Source organism: Adiantum capillus-veneris, chromosome 15 (genome assembly GCF_014529385.1).
Source record: "Adiantum capillus-veneris isolate H3 chromosome 15, ASM1452938v2, whole genome shotgun sequence".
In the NCBI taxonomy this organism is placed as follows: domain Eukaryota; kingdom Viridiplantae; phylum Streptophyta; class Polypodiopsida; order Polypodiales; family Pteridaceae; genus Adiantum; species Adiantum capillus-veneris.
In genome coordinates, this window is record NC_140945.1 from 151153116 (window position 1) to 151175611 (window position 22496).

The following is a 22496-nucleotide window of genomic DNA, read 5'->3' on the forward strand; positions in this document are numbered from 1 at the left end:
TATTTGTTGCCCCAAAAGTTCTATGTGCTCACCACATCGAATCTTTTGCCTGATGTAGTACAACATTTGAAGCCTAGCAAGCGCATCTTAAAGTGTACTTTGGAGCTTCAAGAGTATGAGTTTGAATTTAAAGTGGATCATTCTGTTAAAGGTCACTTGGCAGACATAGTGGTACATAAGGGGGGGGGGGGGAGCTTCCATCTTACCCAAGGGTTGACAAGGATGATCATGAAGAGGAAGTAGATATTACAAATGCGTATACAATGATGTTTTATGGTGCATACAGGAAAGTTCTTCAAAAGGCAAGTGGTGGGGTAGTCATTAAGAACCCAAAAGGCGATGTAATCTTTTCTAGAGCTTACGATCTTGATGAAGCTGAAAGTAACAATGAGGCCAAGTATCTCACGCTTTTCCTTGGGTTGAAGCACTGTGTTGAGTTTGGACTGAAGAGGGTCATTGCAAAAGGGGATGCATTGCTAGTCATGAATCAGTTGCTTGGTTTGTGGAATGTTAAGAAAGACAATTTGAAGAAGTGGTTCTATGGCATCAAGAAGCTTTTGCATGAGTTTGAGAAGATACAGTTTAAGCATGTTCCTCGTGAGCAGAATAAAGAAGCTGATGAGTTGGCTAGGGACAAGTTGGATGCCTTGGTAGCTCCTTTAAAGGTCAAGGAAGCCTTGTATGCAAGAAGGGAATCATTGCAAGATGTAGAAGTATTTCTTGGTAAAGGGAAATGTCTAGAGGGCATGTCAAAAGTTCAGCGTCAGAGAATAGTTGCAAAAGCAAAAAACTACACATTGGTAGGTGAGGATCTCATGCTTTATGGCAAGGATAGCATTTTGAGAAAAGTGCCATACAAAGAAGAGATAGGCTTGATTTCGGAGCACTACCGTGAAGAAACAGGCCATCAAGGCAAGGATCAGGTTGTCTTTCATGTTTTAAGAGCAGGTTACTGTTGGCCCTCTATGATGAGAGATGCTTATTCTTTGTGCAAGTCATGCCATGAATGCCAAGTGTTTGCAAATCGGAAGCTTTTGGCTGAGCCTCAGAAAGCTATAATGTCTTTTGATGCATTTGCAAAATGGGGAGTAGATGCTGTAGGTCCAATGCCGAGGACCAACAATGGTAAAAGGTATATCCTTGTGGTTGTGGACTATTTGACTAAATGGGTTGAGGCAAGAGCAATAAAAGATGTAACAGCAGGAAGAGTGGCCTCTTTTTTATATGAACAAGTGTGTTGCAGGTTTGGAGCTCCTATGGTTATCATTTCTGACCGTGGACCAGGATATAGGGGAAAACTTGTTGCTGCTCTCATGGAGAAATTGAAAATTCAGCATAGGCATTCTTCTCCTTACTACCCACAATGCAATGGGCTGGTTGAGAACTGCAATGGTCAAATTGTGAAGATGCTATCAAAGTATGCTAGAGAGCATCCTAAAGAGTGGGACTTGGACTTGGAAAAGTGTTTGTGGGCTTATAGAACTACGTATAGAGTGTCAACACAGTTTACACCATATGAACTTGTTTATGGAAAAGAAGCTCTTATGCCCATACAAGTGCAGTTGGATGCCTTGAAGTTGTTGTGCAGAATGCAAGGTGAGCATAGTGACAAGCTGCAAGAAAGGATTCTTTCTCTAGAGTTGTTGCGAATGAATAGAGAGAAAGCCAGTGATTATTATCTTCAACAAGCAGAGACAAGGATGGAGAAAATGAATAAGAGGCTGCCAGAGAAAGAGATCAAAGAGGGAGATCTGGTGATGAAGTATGATTCTCGCTTGGATTTTACTTTTCAGAAGAAGTTGAGGGACAAATGGTTGGGTCCATACAGAGTGAAGCATGTATTTTCTAATGGCACCTATGAGTTGGAAAAATTGTCTGGTGAACGTTTGTGCTACAGAATAAATGGTTATATACTAAAGAAATATTTTGCAAGGGATGTGATTCCAGATGCAAATAGTCTCATGGTTGAGCATAAATGCTCTACCTAGAGGGAGAAAATGAATAAGAGGCTGCCAGAGAAAGAGATCAAAGAGGGAGATATGGTGACGAAGTATGATTCTCGCTTGGATTTTACTTTTCAGAAGAAGTTGAGGGACAAATGGTTGGGTCCATACAGAGTGAAGCATGTATTTTCTAATGGCACCTATGAGTTGGAAACATTGTCTGGTGAACGTTTGCGCTACAGAATAAATGGTTATAGACTGAAGAAATATTTTGCAAGGGATGTGGTTCCAGATGCAAATAGTCTCTTGGTTGAGCATAAATTCTCTACCTAGAGGGAGAAAATGAATAAGAGGCTGCCAGAGAAAGAGATCAAAGAGGGAGATCTGGTGATGAAGTATGATTCTCGCTTGGATTTTACTTTTCAGAAGAAGTTGAGGGACAAATGGTTGGGTCCATACAGAGTGAAGCATGTATTTTCTAATGGCACCTATGAGTTGGAAACATTGTCTGGTGAACGTTTGCGCTACAGAATAAATGGTTATAGACTGAAGAAATATTTTGCAAGGTATGTGGTTCCAGATGCAAATAGTCTCTTGGTTGAGCATAAATGCTCTACCTAGAGGGTGGGCAATGATGATAGACCGCTTTTGGCATGTACAAAGTAGCGTTTATATGCATGGTCATATGTACAAAAGGATGTAAATGCATGCATTCGGGAACTTTGCAAAGTGGTTTCAAGTTCAAAAAAAGATGCAACGTGTACACATTGTGGATAGTCAGGTTCGTGCGCTTGCAGTCGAACACATGTACATGCCCGTATAGGGTATCGGGGCCTTGGATATGGTTCTAGGTGGCTTATTTTGGCTCTATATAATGTGTTTGAGCTTTCTAGAATGTAAATAATGCAAGTGACAAGTGTGGGTACTCTCATACCGCTCGAGAAGTTTGACACATGCGGTAGCTGTCTATTTGCGGCGCCTGATCTGCGGTGACACGTGCATCGCCCTAGAAGTGGTCAAAAATGAAATGTGGATATGTGGAAATGTTCTTTGGGTATCAAGGATCAAGCGTACAAAATTTGGAGAATTTTGGAGTCCGTTTCGGGTTTTTCCCGCGAAAAATGCTCGCCAGGGGTCAAAACTGCTGGCCAAAACTGGGCCAAAAAAGGTCAAAAAATGGTCAAAAAAGGTGTGAAATGGCTTCAAATTGCCACATCAGTGACGCTTCCGTGAGTGCTGGGACTGATAGAGAATTTTGGAAGCCAAGTTTGGGGTCTTTCACCTCTCTGTGTGGGGAAGGAAGCAGGGTTCCTACAGGTGGTCTAGTGCAGTCCCGTTGCGTTCCCACACTGTTTTTGAGTGTATGGAGGAGTGGATGAGAGCTTTCTCTCTTCAATTTTCCACTTGGGAGAGTCTATGGAAGTTCTGAGGTTTCCATGGATGTGTGTGTGCAAGGGATTGAGGGAAGAAGGTGCGGCTTTCTGCAAGACTATCTGACCCTGTATCGGTGCCATTAGGGTTGGCGCTACTCCAAAGAGTCCAACAGAGTGGAGTTTGGTGAAGGCTTTGCAATGGTTTGAGAGTGGCCTTTTGTGGCTGGAGTTTTTGGGTTCTTGATGGTTTTTCTTGTATATTTTGGTCACCATCAAGCGTGATTTCCAACGTTGATCACCTCAACTCACCTTGTAGTGTCTGCGGGCAGGTAAGGGCTTGTAGGTCGAGGCGTTTGGAGTTTGAATTGAGCTTGTGGGTAGAATTTTTAGGGAGCTTTTGAGTGGTGGTGAGTGAGGTAAGGAATTTAAGTAAATTCCTTGTATTGTGTTGAGTTTTCTGGGTGTGTGAGTGTGCGCACGATATCTTTTGCTCCATCAGCATCTCTCTCTCTCTCTCTCTCTCTCTCTCTCTCTCTCTCTCTCTCTCTCTCTCTCTCTCTCTCTCTCTCTCTCTCTCTCTCTCTCTCTCTCTCTCTCTCTCTCTCTCTCTCTCTCTCTCTCTCGATCTCTCTCTCTTGATCGAAGGCATCCATCTCTTGCTCGTTTTCAGCAGCAAAAATGTGCATGGTCTTGCCTGAGAGTGCAAGCCATGGTGTGCAAACGGCTATGCAAGAGGTCGGGGCCGAGGCACCCTGCGTGTGCAGATGCTCTTGCTAGGCGGGAAGGACAAGGCCACAAGGGGAGATTTACAGTCACGTGGGCAAGCCGCTTAGCAGGAGGAAGGGCCGATTTCAACCTGCATGATACACTGCATGGAGAGGATCTACGGATGCGCGCTGGCCTGTGCAGCAAACTTCGCTTCTGCTGCACGGCCGCAAGATGACCACACAGGCGTAGAAGACCGTCGTCTTGCCTGCGCAATTGGCCGCCATCGCTCAGTAAGCTGCCATGTTTTTTTTTAAAGTATTCGTTATGTTTTTTTTTTTAGGGCACCTTTTTTTGGGTTGCCACTCTTGCTAAGGGCTGCAGCCCATGCTATGCATTCGAGGCTAGCGGCAAATGTGCTCCAACATGTTGCATGTCATCATGTGGCAAAGGCCACCCTCATAGGCTTGGCAAGGCATCCATGGTATAGGGTTTTTCCATGGTGGGCCCGAACACAAGCTTTCAAGCATATTAGGGGCAGCCATGAGCACCGTCGTCCTAGTTGGTTGCTGTGAAATTGTACACATCTTTACCACTCGATCAAAGACAACGGGACTCAATTTTCAACAAATGATGTCGGGATCAAGGCGGATAACAGTTATCCTAGCATTCACAATCGAGAATCCAATGGCAAGGCCATGTCTTCCAGCATGGAGCAATCTCGACAAAGAGATTATGCCAAGGGTGATGTTACTGATTGATTTGCGACGTGTTGCTTAAGGTAAATTACAAGTGTTGTTATTAACATTTTGTGTGAGCAAGGCTTATTACAGATATGGAACACCAAGCAAGGCTGCAATCGACAAGGAAAGGACCTACGGGCGGCAGGTCGCACCATGTGATTAATCAGGTGTGCATAGTTTTTATTTTTCAGTTTGTTTGGCAAAATGTTACAAACCATGCTGTATATTTCTATCAAGCAACAAAGGCGAGTGCACTTTAAGCACTCCAAGCACAAGCACGGCTTGTGACAATTCTCATAAGCACTCAAATTTTGTTGCATACTTTGATGGAAAGGGCCAATTCTTTAGTATCTCAAGACGACAGGCATGGCCTATTACTGGACTTGTTGAAGGCAGCAAGTTGATCGGCCTGGCCAACTCTTTGTCACTATTTCTACACGCTGACAACGGATGCTTACCACACAGTACTGGTTAATTCCAATTGAAATTGCTCGGCACGATCGACTCTTTTCGTCATGATATCTGCAACCACATTCGTTGGCTCTCAGCACAAACATATTTATATGAAGCACGGCTTCAATTTACGAATATTGCATTGAGATTTTTTTTGTTTGGGATATGCTATGTGCACACGCCTTTGGGGAATTTCTCCATATGCCTGCAGGATATTTCAGGCCAACTTTCTCTCGCACAACAGAGATGGTTAGGTACTCCATTTGAGTGAGCTATTCTTCCGACATCTCCAGCCAACCGGTTACAGGATGACCAGGTTAGACCATGTTCAATATTGTTTATTTTTCCATGTTTATACATTTACATTGGAAACTGATGCTTTTGTGCAAAGCAAAGTTCTTTGACAATTTTACATGAAGCAAGGCTTCTCCCTTTTGCCAAGGTACTGCCCAATGACTTGGAATCACGGGCAGTGGCATACAAGTTTGGGAAACTGGCAAAATAGGGAATATCACTCCCTACCAGTACATCTGTGCAAGGCACTTATGTTTTTGGGCTCTCACGTTTGAGGCCATCACTTTTGCAAAGGGCTTAAATTTTTGCATGCACGGCATGCTAGCTAGGTAGATTCAATTCTACCGCCTTATGCAATACGCTTTTGCTATAACACCAGACACTTTGTCACACACACTTAAGTTATGGATTGTTTGACATGATTTTTGGTTGTTGTCAACGCACGACACCACTAAAAGGAACCTAAAACTTGGACTTGTTTCATCGGCAAAGTGCCCTATTCAAGTCATCCTCATACAGTCACGGCCCATACATGGTAAGTAGGTCAAGCTATGGCTTGTGTTTTCTATTACCTCTCTTGATGAGAGCATTATACAAGCAGATTGTTACATGCTTATATGATAAGCTGCAAGTTAGGCATAACATGTGTAAGAGAACACAAATTGGGCACCCACTTTAGAAATTTACGAAAAGTTCCTCAGCCCAGCATGCTCTTCTTCTCTCTCCTTTTCTCTCTCTCTTTCAAAGAATAAGGAAAACTTTCTAAGAAGCTCTTTGATACATGTTTCGCTTGTGAATCCGTTTGAGTCAACGTGCTCTAATGCTCAGTTAGAACTTGGCCAAGATGCCATCCACATTAGTCTTCATTGGTTCATCGATTGAACACTAATTGCCATAAGGGCTATGAGCCACACACATGCTGGCTAAGAGCCATTGTCAGAACTTGGGTAAGACCCAACTGTTGGAATTCCTTGGGTGATTGTTCTTAAGATTGAATAGATCTACCCAATGGAGTACACATCGACGTTAATGTACAAGCCAAAGTCTTGACGGATGTTTAGGGTGTCATTTCTGCACTACATGTTTTTCGTGCCACATTCAAATTGAGTTTTTAATACTCTTGAACTCACATCAGCTGATCTATACCATGGAGTCTAGAGGCAGCAAACAGTTGAGACAGCATGGCTGTTGATACGAGCTAGGCATCTCACTTGTGTGGATTTCTTGCTCTCTCTATAGCACTACGAGTGTCTATGGCATCACAATTTTGGGGTACGACCCAGTGGTGCTTACTAAATCACCCCATAGGCATTGAGGATCACAGTTTGATATATTCCTGTTATACTTTCAAGGAAAGAATTCCGCAATCTATCACTCGGAAGCGAAAAAAATCAACTTTTCTAGTTGATTCTCATCATTTTGTACACGGTTAACTATGTTGGTTACCGTTACTTGCTATTTGAGCCGTTGCTACAAAGGGTCTTACCAAGTGGTTTGACTATGTAGATTCTACCCAACGGGTTTGGATTGCGACGACAACACCCAGGGTTTGCAGTGCAATGTTGCTTGTTTTTTCTTAGGTGGACGACGTGCTCCTATGCATTTGAATACGGGTAAGTGACCATTAAGTACGCATCTATTGATTTGGTGTTACTCCAGTTTTTAGTATGCTTTGCTTGGTTTTTTCTCAACTCGTATAAATCTGCTTGAATATTTTTGAGCCATGCCAAGCACATGTCAGAACAAAGTATTTTGGGCCGTAGTGTCCAATGTACAATATCCTGTTATGAAGCCACTTGTAGGATTCGATATGGCACATGTTGTCACATGGGATACAACATGGTCTAGGGACTCAAGGAGTTCGGTTTAGCCAGTGTGGAGCAATGAATGAGGGTCCCTCTCACTCTTGCCGCAGAGTGTTTAGAGTTACCTCCACACACAAGTACATCTTGTACTTGTAGGATGTTCGTTTTTCAGACATCCTTAGTTGAGACATATTCCACATGTGGCAAATATGAGTCTCTGGGACTGACACTAGTGCCCACTATTTCAAATATGTGTCACGACAAAGTCCATAGGTGCTGGTCATATCTGTTTTCTAGACCATTTTTAGCATGACGTATCAAGAGCAATTTCGGTGGCCAAAAATTGTCGGATACTTAGAATGACTTGTTCAGGTACAAGTACTGCTAAACAACATTACATATGGTTGTTTATACATATAGCAAGGCTCTAAGTTTTTAATGAAAAAGTTTCATTGTTTGTCCCTAGAAGTGATTAATGTTTCACCTTCTATTATGGTTCAGACGTTTCAGCAAGGCTTGCAAAAGACTGCAACTGAAAGTATTTAGTTTCTTTTCAGAACTATTTACATTCCTTTTTAATGTGTGCTAGGTGCATCACATTTGCAATCAGTATTGGCAAGGATCACCATGGATATACACGTTTGGATTTGCGTTTTGCTAAATGCATGCACACTAGGTGTTATGGGCCCTAGTGTTTAGCAAAGGTTGATTTGGAACGGCATGCATATTCCTCAAGTTGTTGCTTATGAAGCATTTTGCACTCTAAGTTCAGTATCTCTATGAGATTACTTTTGGGTCTACTAATCACTAAGAGAGGTCATGGCTCGGTTTGGGTGTTTGTGGATTTTTTAAGTTAACCACGATAGTTATTTCGGACATTGTTGATTCCTCAACAATGTTACACGATATTGTGATTGCCATTTACCAGTCATCTATGAAGACTGTCTGCAAACCGTGAGGGAAAACACACCTCGGTACTGTTAGTTATCCGAGGGGATAGGTAGATTACAAAGTGTAATCTTGGGCTAAAGGATATGCAAAGTGCGTACATTAGCACCAAGCACTCCAATTCATAAGCATTTATTACTCTTCTTGGAGTTTACTTACTATCAGTTAACGCATGTTTGCGACTAGGTTTAGTCTCTGCATGTATAAGTCAAGTTCTCAACCTTGAACACTCATTAGGATGGGGTTGTTTATTGACGATGACATGGGGGAACAAGTCAAGGACTTAAACTTGGCTGATGAGTTATGTCAGCAAGTTACTTTCATGGAAAGTGACAAGCGGTACTCTTTTTGGTACATCTTAGTTGTGATAAACTCATCTACCATGCTCATGAGAGTTCTAAATGGAGTCTACACACTATGTTTGGATAGGAACCGGTACCATCAGATGGTTGCAAATGGACAACAATGTAGAAAATCAAGATGTTACTCTTGGTTTCATTGAACCTCCTACTGAGCCGGGTTCCGCTCAAATGAACCATTGGATCCATGTCACGGTAGAAAACATTACTGTTATTATGAAGATACCATCACTTGTGTTTTCACGGAGGAAAACGCTTCTCCAAGGGAGGAGTAATGTCAAAACAATGGTAGGACCAGGCACGGGGCCTAGGGCCAGGACGGACATGCAGTCAAGGGAGTCCCTATATTTAGAAGGCCAAGGGCCTATATAGGGCATGGTTGGGTGGTGATGAGCATGTTCCAGTCCCCTTGCCCTTTCAGAATGCACCTTGGGGAAACTGGGCTAGGAAGCTTACATGTGTCCCCTATGCCCTTTGTGTAAAGGGAGCTTGGAAGAGTGTGTGTGTATATGTGTGTGTGTTTCTCTCTCATCCCCTACTAATATGGCTCGCCCCCTCCTAGATAGGGATGTGGGAAGACTTTTGAGTCTTCCCACAAGCATCCTATTTACCCTAAAGCTTGACCATTGAAGATTTTATTTAATTTTGGAACCTTAGCATTTTTGAAGTCTTAGCATTTTGGAAGTCTTAATGAGCTGAACCCTAGTGTCTTTGAAGCCCATTGATGCACATTGCTCTTTTTCAAATGGCCCCCCCCTTTGGATCCCTATTTTCCCTCCTTAGGATCCCTACTGTGATCGGTCTGCCAGTCTAACCAATATTTTAGCTTTTTCTCCCCTGGTACTTCCCCATATTAAATGATTAGTTTAACATGAGAAAATCATTTAGGAGAATTAGATATTAGGTATTATGACATTACCTCTCTCTTGAAATCATAGTCATCCTTGACTATGAGGTAGAGAAGATAAAGCCTTGTTATTAGTCCTTTTTCTAGCAGGTAGAGGATCCCTATTTTACCCTACAACATCGTTCCAGAATAGATCCATAGTAGAGTGACAAGCTCTACTTCGTGTTTGGAAGACGTCGTCTCCACAAACTTGATCCTAAGCATACATACTTCTTAACATTTGTGCACAATTAAAAAAAACAGAGTCTTATAAGACAAAAATTTTGTTCATTTTAAACATTTTTACGTTTGCTTACTCTAGGGAAGCATTGTAAGCATTGACAAGGTTTAGGTTATCCTTTATTGTATGCCTTGCATCCATCCAGCATCTTCAAAAGAATAGTTCTTAAACTTAATAAGATACCGTCGGATAATCTTACTGCCTCTCAATACCTTGTCTTCATGTTGGAGAATGGACTTGGGCTGCAGCACCTCTTCTTGGTCCTTGATCTCCTGTGGGTCTTCAATAGTTGGTTCTTGAGGTGGCTCTCCTTTGTAAGGCTTTAGTAGGCTCACATGGAAAGCATTGTGTATGAGCCAACAATGACTGGGCAACTTGAGTTGATAGGCCATCTCATTGATTAGTCTAAGAATCTGGAAGGGACCATAGTACCTTTTTGTTAACTTAGCATAGTACTTTTGGTGTCCCGTAGGATTCTTGCCCGTCGTGTGCCTTAATCGAGCCTTGGGAAATTCAAGCAAGACCCAATCATTTTTTTTAAAGGCTGGCTCTTCTGTGCTTATCAGCAGTTTTCTTTTGCCTTTGCTGTGAGATATAGATAGCATCCTTAATCTTCTGGAAAGATTCTTGTAGGTCTCGGCTATACTCATCTGCAGCGAAGATTTTGCTTTGTACCTTAAGTAGGAGGTGACTTTTGAATCTTTCCTCAATTACCTCGAAAGGTGCTATTCCATGGAGGTATGTACAGTATTATTGTAGGCATACTCCACTAAGGGTAAGTACTTCTTTCTTTGATCTACTTCCGTCACGTAGGCTTTTAGTAGATCAAGAATTGTTAGGTTAGCTATTTCACTTTGGCCATTCGTTTGCGGGTGATAGGCCAAAGAGAAGTTTAGCCTTGTCCATGAATTCTCAAAGAGACCCTTCCAGAAATTATTGGTCATTCTAGGATCTCTATCCGACACTATGGACATTGGCAAGCCATGGTACTTGAATATTTGTGATATGAAGAGGGTTTCCATTTGATGGGCTTTGATAGTCTTTTTGACAAGTATAAATGAGCTTGTATACTGAACTTGTCTACGAGCGTCCATATTCCGTATTCCCCTGGATAGACGTAGGCAATCCAAAGATAAAATCCATGGATATGCTCTCCCATGGTGAATTAGGGATTGGCAAAGGTTGAAGAAATACAGGTTCCTTCCCTCTATCAAACTTCATCTTTTGGTATACTACACATTTAGAAACATACTCTTGTATGTTTGCTTTCATGATAGGCCAATAGAAATATGTTTCTATCCCTTTTAGGGTAGATTGAATCCCTCTATGCCCCGCATAAGAAGAAGCATGAGATTCATATATTACTTTCTCACATAGTGAGTTAGTAACGTAGTCTATTGCCATAGAGAAGATAACCATCTTGTAAGGTAAGTGGTTCCTCTTTCTTCCCTAGTGCAAGGGCTGAAATCATGTCTCTAAAATTGGGATCAATCGTATACTCATCTATCGGCCGTCTTGAGAGTGCAGCGACTACTTGATTATGCTTGTCAGTAATGTGATCAATATAAAAATGAAATTGCGAAAGGAAATTTTCCCACCTCGTTTGTTTGTCGGAGAGCTTGGTCTACGTCATGAAGTACTTAAGGCTTTGGTGATCCGTCCACAGAATGAAAGGAGTCCCCAATAAATAGTGCTTCCACAAGTCTAAGGCATGTAGAACTGGGAGGAGTTCCTTTTTATATATACCTAGATCTTGCTCAACACGGTCGAGCCTTCGACTTTCATAGGCTATGGTGTGCCCTTTTTGGACAAAACAGCTCCAAGGCAATCACCACAAGCGTCACATTGGACCTCAAAGGGCTTAGAGAGATCCGGTAGTGTAAGCACAGGTTGAGAGATAAGCTTTTCTTTAAGCTTTTCAAAAGCATTGGTCTCCTTGGCAAACCATGTATACCTAGTGTTTTCATTTGTTAGGTCATGTAGTGGTCCCGCGATTTGTGAGAACTTTTCTATGAAGCGTCTATAGTATACACACATACCTATAAAGCTTCTTAGTTCATGTAGATTACTTGGATTAGGCCATCCTTTTATTACCTCTAGCTTTGATGGATCCATTTGGATGCCATCTTGAGAGATAATGTGACCTAAATACTGAATCTCTTGTAAGAAAAAATCACTTTTATTTTGATTAATATAAATTTTATTCTCTCGTAAGACTTGAAATATTATCTAGAGGTGTTGCTTGTGTTCATCTAGTGAATTAGAGTAGATGATTATATCATCAAAAGAACACTTCAGTAAAAATTCGGTGAGGCCTGAATAGCTTCTCCATCAAGCGATTAAATGTGGCTGGTGCATTGGTCAAACCAAAAGGCATGACAATGTATTTGTAAAGACCAAACATAGTGCAAAATGTGGTCTTTACAATGTCTTGATCAACTATCCTTATTTGATGGTAGCCACTTTTTAGGTTAATCCTATTGAAGTAGGTTGACCCTTGTAGCTTATCAAATAGGTCTTCTACCCGCCGTGGAATGGGAAACCTATTCTTGATAGTGATCCTATTTAGTGCTCTATAGTCAACACACATACGATATGTGCCGTCTTTCTTTTGCACTAATAACACGGGTGAACAAAATGGAGATGAGCTAGGCCTAACCATGCCCTTCTCAACTAACTCATGCACTTGCCGCATAATCTCCTCTTGTTGAGCTTGAGAAACTCTATAAGGAGGTTTATTAGGCGGTGAACTTCTTGGAAGAAGTTCAATTGCATGGTCATCATTGCCTCGTTTAGGAGGTAGTTCACAAGGGATGTCGTCAATAAAAACATCTTGAAATCCCTTGAGAAAATTGGATAACTCTAATTCCTTGTGATTGTTTATATTTTCTTTTGCTAAAGCATTAGGTTCATTTTGAGATTCTTTAACAAAAATCATGTACACGGAAATAGAGCTCTTTATTGACTTATTGAAAGCTTGTGTATGTACAATGGGTATGGTGTTACCCAACTTCTTAGCATCTATGTACATATCTTTTTTCCTGAACCTAAAGTAGGTTTGCCTTTCAGGGAATTTAACATTGGCAGCCATGCATTCAAACCATGGTGCCCCTAGGATTAACATTGGCAGCCATGCGATCAAACCATGGTGCCCCTAGGATTACATCCTCGTGCTTGAGAGGAGAGATAAAGAAGTCCTCCTTGTCCACATAGCTTTGGACATGGAGCCTCAATTTCCCAATGAAGGGAGTGACTAAGGCTTCTTGCCCCTTGAAAGCACCATCAGCGGGGTAGGACATCTCCCATCTCATAGGCTTGGATGCCTAGCTTGGTGGCCAACTTTGTGGATATGAAATTGTGAGTAGAACCAGGGTCAAAGAGAATAAAAGCATCATGTTCTCTTACCTTTCCCCAAGCATGGCATAGAGGAGATCCTTTGTGGTGAGCATCCTCTTCTTGGATTTCTGCCAAGGTAGCTCTAGGAGGCTCATTTCGTGTATTCTTGTGAGACAAGCATGATAGGCATCGTGGCCAGGTCTAGTGGGCATCGTGGCCAGGTCACCACCACTCAGTTATCAGTTGGGGATAGATTTAGACGATCGACATTTATGAGCCGTTGGTGGCTCTTTATGATTATACATATGGCTAGCAGTTCTTTGGTCATCATTATCTGGACGTAGTCATCTAGAGTGAGTCTATACACAGAGCACGTCTTCACCATCCCGGCCCCATCCCGGCACATCTGAGCCTCGACACCCCCATTGTACCTGTGAGTCCTGGGCAGGAGGTGAGTGTGCTGCCACGCCAGAGTCTATATCAGTTCTTTGAGATAGTCGAGTCATATGTCCTGGTCTGATGTTGTGTCTTTGTGAGCTCAGTTGATGTCTATTGTTTCCTTTCTTTTCAGCCTGTTTGAGTGAGATTGTCATGCACATTGTATTGAGGACCACCCATTGTAGAGAGCACAACACATTATCCGCGCTACAGGTGCTCTCATTTTGGCGATCACAGTGGGACCTCAAATGAAGTCTCACTCTTTGTTGAGATACAAATCATGAAGCTAGTTGGTTGTTACCTAGATTCACCCACTTGCTTGCATTGTGTAGAGAGTCTGCTGGTCTGGTCCTCTCTCACCCGGGTCCAACCAGTCCTCGTCCTCGTCCCGGGTCCTAGTCTAGTCCCTGCTAGTCTTGGTCCATTCCTCCTCGCCCTGGTCGAGTCCTCCTCGTCCTGGCCCAGCTAGGTGGTCAAGTCACTAGTCCTGGACCAGGTGGTCTAGTCACTATCCTCACTTGTCCTAGTCTAGACCTGTGTTGTTCAGCCCACAGTTAAGGGTCTTCTTGCCCAAAGCTTGGTTGGATTGGTGGTCACTGCATGACACATACAAGGCGGTCAATCGAGCGTCAAAGCGCAATACTGAGCCCTCTGAAGTACTATAACAGAAGACGACCTTTGGTACCTAGTAGAAGTCCATTAACCTCATCACCCATACCTCCACATACGACATCCCCCATTCGTTCATCAGGTTCCACATCTTCCAGATCACCTTCTCTAGTAAATCTCTCTCCTATTCTGCTACACCAGGCTATTAAGCAATAGGCTCAGCAAGGAGCTATGGAGGCGTTGGCTAGTGTGTTGGCCAAAGTAAACATCAAGTTCCCCACCTTCAAAAGACTCTCTTGAGAAGATGCTGACGACCATGCAAGGAGGTCCGTATCTCTCTGTAGGGGCCGTGGTCTTAACAGAGAAGATGCTTATTTGGTACCTTTTCCATCCACCTTGGACGGCTTAGCAGACAAATGGTACAGCCAGTTTTCAGAGAACCATTTTGCAACTTGGGCAGCCTTCAGACAACAGTTCTGTGCAGCTTTCAGGCCAGGTGACTACCAAGAGAAAGTGTTGGATGAGTTGGCCAACATGGTGCTCTAGCTAGAGGAGACTTTTGCAGAGCTTATGACTAAAACCAAGTCTCTGGTTGCCAAGCTTCCCCAGCAACCCGGTGAATTCATGGTTAAGAAGTGGGTGGAGAAGGCGCTCCCCAAAACCTCTCAGCAAAAACTCCGAGAGAGCCTCCGACCCGATGCCACTCTGGAGGAATTCATTGCAGCTGCTACTAGGATGGAGGGGGCTAGGAAGCTGTTCAACAACTCCCCTCACATAGAGACTCCCTCTGTGTTCTCGAAAAGTATTCCTGCTGATCCATTGACTTTGCAGAGAACTTGAAGCCCTAAAAACTACAACGCGCTCTCCAAGAAGAGATATCAATCTCTCTTAGACAAGAGAAACCATCGCATCTTGAGGCTTTGGATCAAATCAAGAGAGAGCTAGAAGAGCTTCGGTCTCAGCAGGAGACTAAATCTATGGTATGGTGCAGTTTTTGTCGCTCTCCAGAACATCCTCCACAAGACTGTCCCCTTCGGGCTTATTGCCGCTTCTACGAAAAATCTGGGCACGAAGACAAGGATTGTTACTATATCAAAGGATTGCGGAAAATACAACAAAGTCTAGGTCCTTCTCTCCAACAAGGCACTAGCACCTGCATCCAACATGGTCTCACCCTATGGCCATCAAAACCCGTTGCCACCTCTGCTGACAACACCTCCTATGCAGCAAGGTATGCACAACAACTTTGCATCCCCCAGCTTTTATCATACCCATGCTTCCTCATCACCTCAAAACTTCTATGCCTCCACCTCCAACTCCATGCACCAGGAGCAAGGACCACCTCGCCCTTCGACTCACCCATTGAATCGGCCCATTTTGTGCTACAAATGCAGAGAATATGGTCATTACCAAAGCAAATGCCTCCTGCCAGAAGGGTCTCCTCCCTGCCATCATTGTCCCAAAACGAAGGATCACTACATTAAGGATTGCCCTAAAATTCGTGTATCCACGGCTTCGAACCCAAGTCAAATCCAGAATGAGTTTGCCTTTCCCAAGCTCAATTTGATAGAAGTTAGCACCGTTTCTCAGCCGCCCCCTTCTACCCACGTGGTTACCCCTCAAAATAAGTCGCCGCAAAATAAGCTGCCGTAGTTGGTAGAGGAGCCATCGGGCGTCCTCACCCGGGCCCAGAGAGCCGCTCTCGGTCTTAGCATTCTCCCCCACACATTCTCACACCAGTAAATACCCTGCCTTTAGCTGTTAACAAGCCATCTCCCAGTGCCATGAAAGAATCCAAATCTTTGCTCTCCGATATTAATGAAGCTTTCTTGGAAGCAGTTTCCGGTCTACAGAACATCAAGGTACCATAGAAACCACTGGTAGAACAGGAAAAGTTTACAGCAGAGATAGTCTTGAAGAATACCTTCCAACAAGTGTCCCTATATGATATGCTGCGACTAGATACGAGTTTTAGAAGTGACACCCTCACTGTTATTCAGTCACTTTATCTCGGGCCCAGTCCTAGTGGCGGGCACCTCCCGGTGCGACCATCAGAGTCCTATATGATATCCAATCCCACTGCTCCCCTCACTGATTATAGAAGCCCTCACCTAACAGTGTCCGTTTTGGGTTGGCAATTCTCAGGAGTGATAGTGGATGGTGGATCTGGCATCAACCTGAAGCCCGAATTCACTATGTTAGCTCTAGGTCTACAACCTACTTGCCCTGCTCCCTTTACAGTTACATTGGCCGACCAGCAGACAGTCTACCCAATGGGCATAGTAGACAATGTGCCTCTGCAGGTACAAGATTTCACTTTTAGTCTGGATTTTGTTGTGGTTCCTCTTCCCCAGGTTGAGGGTGGATTTCGTTTGCTCATCAGTAGACCATGGCTACGACACACTAAAGCACTTCATGATTGGGGAAATGATGCCATGTGGATACATACTCCTGGCTCCCAAATGCAACCCATTTGCCTAGAGGGAGGTGTGGATCCCGTAGTGCAACATAGTTCTTTGTCCCTAGCAACTAGCCTTGAATGGGAACAGCCTACTCCACCTGACGGGTCAGACGAGAATCTATTCGAGTGGTTGGATGCTACCAAAGCTATGCCCTGTTATGGAGTCTCTATTCACTCTTTTCCCAATGTTTCTAAAGTAACTAAACCCAATGAGCCACCTGAGCCAACTCAATGGTTGAAGGTCATAGAAGTTACTCTGGATGCGCCCTTGGTGGAAGCCTTTGAATTTGGTGAGCCTATGCAGGATCATAGAAACAAACAAAAATCTCCTCGACAGGAGTTCACCCCCCCTCAAACATCAGCCCCATTGGTGTCTGCTTCTCTGACCAGAACAAAGCTCACTTCACAAAGCTCGTATTGCTTCATGAATTCCCTGCTCATGGTAATTGTCTTGCTCATGGTTGCTGCACTCTGTAGCATCTTCTCTTTCAGCCAGTGGACCATGGAATTCATCTACACTGCAACAAGAATTCATCCGACTATACTTTGCATTGGAGATGTGTATTTTTTATCTCCCACCCCTCTCTTGACCTCACCCTTGCCCTCCCCCTACTCGCCCCTACCCACCCCCTCGCCCTTGCCCTCCCCTACTCGCCCCTACCCATCCCCTACCTACCCTCGCCTCCCCCTACCTAACTCTCGCCCCTACCCACCCCCTACTCGCCCCTACCCACCCCCTCTCTTGCCCTTGCCCTCCCCCTACTCGCCCCTACCCACCCCCTACCTACCCTCGCCCTCTCCCTACCTCCCTCGCCCTCGCCTTCCCCTCCCTAGGCCTCGCCCTCCCCCCTACCTACCCCTCGCCCTCTCCCTACCTCCCTCGCCCTCGCCCTCCCCCTACCTAGGCCTCGCCCTTGCCCCCCTACCTGCCCCTCACCCCCTACCTACCCTCGCCTTCCCCTACCTGACTCTCACCCCTACCCACCCCCTCTCTTGCCCTCGTCCTTGCCCTCCCCCTACTCGCCCCTACCCACCCCTCTTACCCTCGCCCTCTCCCTACCTCCCTCGCCCTCGCCCCCCTACCTACCCCTCGCCCCCTACCTACTACCTACCCACCCCTCAGCTTTCAAGCATTCACTTGGTTTCCTTGTGGCTTTCAAGCATCCCGTTGTTGTTAATGCTTTTTGTTCTGCCATCACGATGGAGCTTAACCTTATTTGCGGTGTTACTCCACCTTATGGTCATCCCTCTTTTCGAGAACAGTGTTGTGCAGAAAGTGTTGCACGGTTCATTTGCAAGCATGGACCAGGTCATTTTCCTCTCACTATGGTTATCAAAGATAAAGATATGCTGGATCCAAACCAAGCATATCTCTTTGTAGTGGGGCCTCATTCTGTTTTGCCAATTGGGATTCTAGGACTATGAAATCATAATGGGTTCTCGCCTATTCAAAGGCTTAAGGCGTTTGCAAGCAATGCAGTGTTTTTACCCCACTTTTGAGGCATCTAAGGTCATGGTTGGGCCTCACACCTTCTTCACTAAAGACGTACAAAAGCGGTTTCTTTCAAGTTTTTTTTCAGTATTGCCTCTCACCGAGACGGTGAGCGGTCTTGTGGTGGGCAACCTGTAGGCTACAGTGTCAATTTCACAGGACAAGTTACAGTTGGCCGAGGCCGGCTCACACCGGACTGGACAGACTCTCGTGGCTGGGCAGTGACACGTGGCAGGGGATACGGACGGTGGTCTAGGTGGTCTAGTGGACATCGTGGCCAGGTCACCACCACTTAGTTATCAGTTGGGGATAGATTTAGATGGCCGACATTTATGAGCCATTGGTGGCTCTTTATGATTATACATATGGCTAGCAGTTGTTTGGTCATCATTATCTGGACGTAGTCGTCTAGACTAAGTCTATACACAGAGCATGTCTTCACCATCCCGGCACATCTGAGCCTCGACACCCCCATTGTACCTATGAGTCCTGGGCTAGAGTTGGGTGTGCTGCCATGCCAGAGTCTGTATCAGTTCTTTGAGATAGTTGAGTCATATGTCCTGGTCTGTTGTTGTGTCTTTGTGAGCTCAGTTGATGTCTATTGTTTCCTTTCTTTTCAGTCTGTTTGAGTGAGATTGCCACGCACATTGCACTAAGGACCACCCACTATAGAGAGCACGACACATTATCCGCGCTACACAAAATACTTCAAAAAGAGAGAGAAATTAAGCTATTGACAACAATTGAGGACCGGATTTACATGAAGACGGTCCCCCTCCAAAAGACTTTGTATTGTAGGTTTCCCCCATCAAGGGAGACATTTTACAATACAATACTTTGTGTTCCTTCAATAACTTGCTGGTGCAATGAAGATGGAAGCTTCAAGCACCAAGCTTACACTTGAAAACACAACATCAATTCCCTCACGGTCTCAGACCCAAGACCTCACACACGTTCAAAGATGGTGAGAGCTAGCGGGGTATGAGAGTAGATCAAGAGGAAGAAGGAGTATTCTTACGAGAAAGAAGTATGTCTCCTCACATAATCACTCTTAATAGCTTAGCATAGCTTAGTAATTAGCATGGTAGAGGAGATGAGCATGCATTAGAGCTTGGCTCTTGGTTGGATTTGCATCACAAAGCCAAGAGTTGTTGGTGTAGGCCTCCCTTCTCAAAAGCTTGTTGTAGATGATGAGCTTTCCATTAAAACTTGAGAAGGAGATAGTCTTCTTTACTTCACACATGAGATTGTGTGAGTGTGTGTGTGTGTGTGTGTGATAATGCCTTGCAAAAATCAGCCCCCTCTCTCTTGTGGTCGGCCCCTCTTGCTATTTGCTCATGCTGGCATCCTATTGGTCCCTACAAAGCTTAGCCAATGACAATTAAGAAATATAAGTGATAGCCTTGTGACATGTGTCTCCCTTTTCCCTTTTGTGAGAGTAGTTAAACCCTCATTGGACCTCTTAGTCTTCTGGCCAATAGGAATCAGGCAAGCCATTGGGCTACTGAATGCTCATTGGACCCCTTGGGAGACTGTCCAATAGTCTTCTAGAGAGCTTAATTTTTATTGGTTCTTTTATCAAGTGTTTTTAAATGAATTAAACTAAATTTACTCTAGCGTAATTCTCATTGGTCCACCTCTGTGGCCATCCAATAGGATTTGAATGCACTTTGGGGGCAACTGGGCTGGGAAGCTGACATGTGTCCCCTATGCCCTTTTGTGTAAAGGGAGCTTGGAAGAGTGTGTGTGTGTTTCTCTCTCATCCCCTACTAATATGAATCGCCCCCTCCTAGATAGGGATGTGGGAAGACTTTTGAGTCTTCCCACAAGCATCCAATTTACCCTAAAGCTTGACCATTGAAGATTTTATTTAATTTTGGAACCTTAGCATTTTGGAAGTCTTAATGAGCTGAACCCTAGGGTCTTTGAAGCCCATTGATGCACATTGCTCTTTTGTAGACGCCCCCCCCCCCCCCCCTTGGATCCCTATTTTCCCTCCTTGGGATCCCTATTGTGACCGGTCTGCCAGCCTAGCCAATATTCTAGCTTTTTCTCCCCTGGTACTTTCCCATATTAAATGATCAGTTTAACATAAGAAAATCATTTAGGAGAATTAGATATTAGTTATTATGACAATAAAACTATGCTAGCTATACTAATAGGAGATAACAACTAAAAATAGTTCAAAAAGGAATGGGAATTTACAAATATGCTTTTCATGAGCATTCGTTAAAGGAGCTCTGTGTCGTGCTAGATATAAAAGACGACATGCCATAAATAGAAAGCATCAGCATGTCATGCTTGGTGGTGCTCTAGTCGATATGTAGGGATGAAGAATATCTCTCTCTCTCTCTCTCTCTCTCTCTCTCTCTCTCTCTCTCTCTCTCTCTCTCTCTCTCTCTCTCTCTCTCTCTCTCTCTCTCTCTCTCTCTCTCTCTCTCTCTCTCTCTCAGCTGCCGAGAAACCCTAAACCCTAATCCTCTCTATGCATCTCCCCCTAGGCGAGGGTGGCCTTGTGGGGGGGCGTTACTACACCAGCACTGCCCACAGCCCGAAGATGAAGCTTGCGACTCTCGCCCCTGCTTTGCGGCTATCGTCCCTACCAACCTACATCCCCCGGTTTCTGCGGCCGTCGTCCCTGCCGAGGAGCCCTAAACCCCTCGCCACTGTGCAATACACCCCGTCATCAGCGCTCCTTGTTGTTTTGCTACCCCTCGATAGCGTGGCGGCCTCTGTGCCATCGAACCCGACAGCGTGCCATCGTCCATCCCCTTTTGGAAACCCTCTTTTAGAAATACCGTACCTTCAACAATTGAAGGGTGTGCTCCCCCAAATGGCCACTTGTGCCTCGTCCCGAACCAAAACTACATTTTCAGGGATCGTGACAACACCCCCTAAAATGGACAGTATTATCCGCCTTCAGCATGAAGTTGAATGGCTCCGCAAGGAGAATGACAAGCTGAAACAAAAGCTCATCGCCATCGATACACGGCTAATCGCAGTGGAGAACCACCAGAAGGAAGCAACGGAACAGATGCAAACCAAGTTTGACAAAACAAAGGAAGAAGTGGCGACCACCCTCACAAAGGCGGTCAAAAACCAAGTACAAGAAGCCATCACCCACAAGGTTGATGACCGTGTGGCGTCCACGCTACGCGAACGACAACGGCGAGAGGAGATCGCCCTCAATGTTCACATTGGTGGGTTGCCAAGTGACTGGAAAGGAGAGGGAGACCTCAACCGCGAATCCATTGCCCGCGTCCAAACAACAACCCACATGATAGAGTGGGATCCAGCAACAATCGACTCCATCACACATGAGCATCGCAACAATCATGCGATCCTCACTTTCAAGACCAAAGTGGACTGAATTAAATTCCCTTAGCAATCAAGGCTTCTCAAGGGCACTAAAATCTGGTTTTCAGAAGATCTCACCCCCGGCCAACTCAAGCAAAAGAAGGTAGAACTACAAAAGGTGCGAGCAGCACGCACGGTCGGAAAATGGGCAGTTTATCGAGAAGGTAAAGCCATTATTCAGGAGTTTTGCACTCCCAAAATTGTTCCCCTCTCACCCAACCCCCTTTAGGGTTTTTAGAGTTTTGTCTTTTGTTCACCTCCCACTGGACCCTCAGTCCTTAACTGAGATGTATCTGACAATCTCCTCGCTTAGAAGGAACCTTTTTGTAATGCGTTTTCCGGTCCCATAGGTCATATTTGACCTTCGTGGATGATAATTCAATCTCTCTCTCTCTCTCTCTCTCTCTCTCTCTCTCTCTCTCTCTCTCTCTCTCTCTCTGTGTGTGTGTGTGTGTGTGTGTGTGTGTGTGTGTGTGTGTGTGTGTGTGTGTGTGTGTGTGTGTGTGTGTAGAGTATGTGGTGCCTGCAGGATGCTGAAGGGAGTCTATGTGATACACATAGGGGACAACAGCTCAGGACTTGTGTTTGCTGCTATCCATTTTCACCGTTTGTGCATGTCTTGTAGATATGGGAAGGAGCATGAGGGAGCATGGCATATAGAAGAGAACGAGGGGTAGGGGGAGCATAGAGGAGAGGAGAGGGAGGGGGAGCGAAGGGAAGAGGTAGTAGAAAAGGAGTAGGTTGTGCAAGGGGGGCAAGCGTTGTGTCACTACAATAGTTGTGAAGGAGCAAGAGCATAGCAGCCTGGAAGGGAAGGGGGGGGATGAAACCACTTAATAATGGGTTTGATTTTTTAAAGAGCTAGTATGAGTATATATATTGATTCATCCTAGATTGAAAAAATCAACCATCCTCGTATAGTAAGCTATATTGGGTATTAGGTGTCTCAAAACTCAAGAAAAATTCCTTTTATGTTAAGGAATATAAGTATGCAATTCAAATTGCTTTTGGATTTCATTAAAGCCACCAAAAAATTCACAAAACTGCAAGATT